A 5,490-nucleotide genomic window follows, 5' to 3' on the forward strand; every position below is an offset into this window, starting at 1 on the left:
AGGGGCGTCACTCATGTGAAGTGAAGAGTATCATTGTTTTTTAGTAGGTTGAAGGATCCATAATTAACATCTTCCTCTTCAAGAATAAGGTTATTGAAAAAAATCATATCATTAAACTGGTGTAGAAGTGACTCTAGGCTTGTTGTCAGGCTAAAGCTCAACGTTGCAGAGGCACAATGCTCAACACAAGTGGCCCACAATCAATAGCTCCTTGGATGTGATCTAAAGAATATGGGTAAGCTACCGTGCTGGTCTCAACTCCACAGGCTACACATCCAATGGGGTCACCACTCTCAGGCCTTACTGTCACTAGCCCTCAGTTAGGGAGGTTTTGAGGACCCTAGAGAGCTGATGTGACTCCTGTACAGTCAAGCATGGAACCCTAAACTAGGCTGTCATCAGGTCTCATTGTATTTGGACCTGAAAGTGAGCCCAAATTAATTGCTATCCTCAGGGGACATGAAGATCAACATTTTTTTTTCAGTTGTTTAACTAAATGGTGGGCCATCAGCAAAATGGCAGGAGATACAGGAACAGGGAATTAACTGAACTGTATATATGTAAGTCTATAAGCAGTTAAATTTCATCACCCCAAAACCAATATACTTTGATTGACAAAGGATAACAATGCCCTCCATTATACTTATTAGTATCACCTTAAAAGCATTGATTCTTAAAAAGATGAATGAAATGTGGCATTTGAGTGAAGCCTGTACAAAACCAAACTTTTTTAAGCCCTCCACCCAGTACCACAGTGACTCACATTTCAGATCACTTTTTAAAATTTGTTTTACCTAACACTGCAACATGCCTATTTGTAGTACAGATCCATCTAAGTAGGCAGTTTAATATATTTGCTGCATCATAATTGCATTGTAGAGTTGATTAACACCAAAATGTTACTCCCAGCTGAGTATAATGGAACCAACAGAAGAAGATCTAGCCTCATTTTTTTCTGTTTTTTGAATCTATTACTTGTGTGTCTCAAAGTAGAGTTTTCTGAGCTATACACAATTCTTTACAATATTGACAATGTTTCCCTTTAGTGAATATTTAGTAAGTTTAGCAGAATGTTTGGATGAGGAAAGGTAAATTATGTCTTCCTTCACATTACTTTTAATTATGTCCCTCCCTGATTTATTCCTATGGGCATAGTGAGGACTATTAAATCTGTCATGGCCCTTAGTACCTCTCCCTCTTTGATTATGCTCTATCCTTTAACTTTACAACTGACCTCAGAGTTTTCTATTATTTTGGCTTTAACCTTTTGTGTACCTCTTCTTCCCTTTGCTGAACACTGGAGGTTATACCCCCAGCTGGCTAGGCTGCACACACAGCAGAATTGCTGCTTTCCTGAGAGCTGCTGGCCAACCCAAGTCGGTAGCAGTGTATATTATTTGGCAGCAGCAGTGCAAGCGATAGCTATAGCTGGCAATGCACCTGGGGAAGGATTTAGGTGAGTGAAAACAGGATGGGGTCATTGGGGAAGTGCTGCAACAGAATGGACAAAAGCTGTGGGCAACAAGGGTAAGAGAATGGGTGTCTCCTAATTCTCAACTTCAGGCCCCTTGATCAGATACTGAGTGCCTTTGAAATATTGTCTTCCCCCTGTAACGCTCGTTGGATGGCTGCAAACAATCCTGACATAGTTTGCTTTTCAAGATTCCTGCTTATGAGGCTCTGGACTACTTTTGGGTAAATATAGTCGTGTGGAATGAATCCCTTAGTTATGCATTAATTGTCCACTTAAGGACATCAATTGGCTTTGGGGTATGAAAATTAATGTGGCATTTCCCCCAGCAGGATAATTTACCTAATGTTTCTCCTGTAACGTAACACTGGAGGATGGATATCACGGCATTGGGAAATCCAACAAATGTTTACTACAGCTAACTGTTATGTACAAGTATTCTCAGACAAGGTTACAGCAGGGGTACATGTTTTCAATCAGGCTTTATGCTTCTAGTGATCTTGGATTAAGATGGAGTACGAGATCTTTAAATCCTCAGGAAACATGCTATGGTACAATGATGATATCATAAGCTCATCTCATAACAGTATACTGATGTGCTGACCATGAAACAAAACATACCTCCCTGTTTCCCAAAGATAAAAACTTAACGCAAACAGCTACAAATAGTTTTACATGGGCATATGTTGACCATTCAATAGTTGTACAAAGAGATGAAAGAGTTTGCAAGACAAACATTTCTGTCATAATGATGGAGGAATTCTAAAGTATTTAAGGAGATATAGAACTTTTATTTCCAACATGTCTTCTTTTTTAAAAAAACTGAAAGATGATTGCAGATGTTAATTTATTGGCTGTCTAGAGAGAGAGAACTTGGAACATCACATCTGATGAGGTATCAAGGGAGTTTCAAAGAGATGGATGTAAAAGGGAGAATGCAAACTGAACTGTAATCTCTTGGGAGTTACCTCAAAGTATGAACATCATGGGAGATAAGACTGCAGTCTGGATGAGAGACATTTTTTGTGTCTTCTCTATAAAAACAGGGGTTAGAGGTAAGTTCAACTCTGACCTGTGTGTGCTAGAGGAAGAAGGTGTGCCAGAGAACTGAAATATTTGAGTGTGCCAGTGGGCTGAGATAGATATGTATACTCGTCTGGGATCATGTGCTAGTGAGCTGTGAAAGTCACAGTTAAAGAATCACCTACTGGTCACCTCTGCTTTGCAGGTAATTGACTCTCTGTCACCCTGAGCAGTAGAACTACAGCTGTCTTGCTCTGAGTGTTGCCAGCCAGCTGCCATCAAAAGGAAACAGGACAAAAGAATTTCAACTAATCTGCCAATCTAAACATACCAAAACTGACTATTCATACATTAATATTCCACTAGCTGCCCATCACAAATGATCCATGGAGACTTATATATATGTCTGTTAACTTGCATCAATTTATAGACTCACTTCTCATTTCTAATCTGTGTCTGTGTATGTTGCATTGTTATATTTTCTTGCGTTTAGTAACCAATAACCTTACTCTTACTAATTCAAGAAAGCCTGATTAAATTGATTCCTTGTATAACATGAAGTTATTTGGGTCTGATAGAAAGCTATCCATGCCTGAGGGAATCCTTTGTGAAGTAGCCTTGTTGTGCCCAACCAAGGTGGTAAGTAAATAAAGATGGGGAGGCAGTTCATCTCTCCTCACCCAGTGACTATAACAATTTGGCATGGTTGTATAAGTAGCAGGCGTGTCTGCAACTTGAACCCATCAGTACCACAAAAGAATTTAGAGTGGGTAAGTTGTCACTGAAACCAATTTTTAAAAAATCTATAAAAAGGTTTCTTTGGTTCACACAGCCACAGTATAGAGATGTCAACATTTCATGTCAGCACATTCTTAGCAGAATTAGGAGAAGTTACTTTTTAGGATTCAAAAATTCTGTCCCTTTGAACAGTTTAAAGATTTTGTAAAGCACTCGGGATTCAAATGTCACCAGAAAGATAGGAAAACCAAAATCTTAAAAGTAACTAACGGATGACAGGTGGAGGATGATGAAATGGATGGAGTAGCGGTCAACAGGTTCAAAGTCGAGCAGTGGAAATTAGAAATTCAAGATAAGGCAAAGGCAAGGCAAAAAGAGTGAGAAACTGAAGAAAGGGAGACAGACAGAAGAAGGAGACAGGGAAAGAAGAAAGGGAGAAAGATAGGGAGGGTGATGAAACAGAGCAAGAGAAATGGGAATGAGAGGGAACAGCCAGGAGTGAAGGAACAGAATTTCAGGAAAAACAACAGGAAAAGGAGTTTGAACTAAGACAGTTGAAATAAAGACCAGAATCCAACTGTGTCTGTGAAGACACAACTGAATCAGGCTTAAGGATGGAGGTAAGTCAGTTTGCTCATATGGTACACTGCTGGTAATACTTTGCACACAATCTCTTCCAATCCCTTCGCACCACCAGCATCTATTCAAGGTGTTCAACGGATTGTTCCATCCAGTGTCTTGGCTTCCATGCTTTATTTCCAGTAACATTCATCAGATTTCCACTGGAGTTATAATATTCCCATCTTACCTCCATATCCTGTCTATATCTTCCTCCGCTCCCTGTTCTTTCCATTCTAGCTGCAAAGTGTAAATCCATGCTGTTCACTTCGCTGAGTCCCTCTTGTGCCTTTATCACTCCTTCTTTTAACTCTTATTCACTTTCCTTGATGCTTTTGTTTATTACTCAATTGTTCTGGAGAATTCTGATGCCCCTCTATTTTTATGACCACTACCATTACTAGTTCTTGTAAGCCCTTTATTAGCTCTCTACTAACTCCTCAGTTGGATTGCTTTAGTTGACAGTCAAGAAGGTTATCTAAGACTACAAAGGGACCTTGATCAATTGGGCCAATGGGTTGAGAAATGGCAGATGGCATTTAATTTGGATAAACGTGAGGTTGTGAATTTTGGTAGAACAAAGAAGGGCAGGACTTATACAGTTAAAGGTAGGCCCTGGATAAAGTTGTTGAACAGAGAGACCTAAGGGTTCAGGTACATAGTTCTTTGAAAGTTGCATCATAATAGACAGGGTGGTTAAGGAGATGTTTAGCATGCTTACCTTCATTGCTCAGACCATTGAGTATAGGAGTTGGGATGTGATGTTGAGGTTGTACAAGATGTTGTTGAGGCTACCTTTAGAATACTGTGTAGTTCTGGTCACCCTGCTGTAGGAAGGGTATTATTAAATTAGAGAGGATTCAGAATAGATTTACCAGGATGTTGCTAGAACTGGAGGGTTTGAGTTATAGGGAAAGGCTGGATGTGCTGAGACTTTTTTCACTGCAGCATAGGAGGTTGAGGGATGACCTTATAGAGGTTTATAAAATCATGAGGGGCATAGATGAGGTAACTAGCAAAAGTCTTTTCTCTGGGGTGGGGGAAGCTCAAGACTAGGGGGCATATGTATATTATCTAATCAAATCATTACATGTTCACATCTACTGGCTGTAAGTGGGCACTTTGTGATCATCAAAGCTCTTTGCAGTCCTTTCGCCACTTTCAAGGATGCACATTTCCCTGGTGTGTAAAATTGGAATGATGTTTTGAAGCAATGCAAGTTATTAGGATTTACTTACTCTTGGGAATGACTTTTTGTGATATACCAAGTTTGTCCCTGGTTGGCCAAAATGAGCGAATTTCCTCAGATAATTCTCTAAATTTGACAGGCTATTCCTGGATAATGATCCTTCACAGCATTTGTAGTTGCTCTTCTTTGGCAGTTGCCGATGGCAACTGTTCACGCTGGCTATGACCAAAACATAACAGATCTACCTTGAGGATGCTTTCAGCTTCATGATCTAGATGTTGCCTCTGTAGGCTAAGAGGATTATAGTGGCCTTTGTATGGGTTATGTAACCTCTTCTGTGTAATCATCCTGGTATCATTTTGAAAGAATTACCCTTGGAAATTATTGATTGATTTCTTGGCATGACTTGTGATCTGTTCCATCACAGTGCAAGCAGTTTGAATCTTACAAA

Source organism: Rhincodon typus, chromosome 9 (assembly GCF_021869965.1).
Source record: "Rhincodon typus isolate 14 chromosome 9, sRhiTyp1.1, whole genome shotgun sequence".
Lineage (NCBI taxonomy): Eukaryota > Metazoa > Chordata > Chondrichthyes > Orectolobiformes > Rhincodontidae > Rhincodon > Rhincodon typus.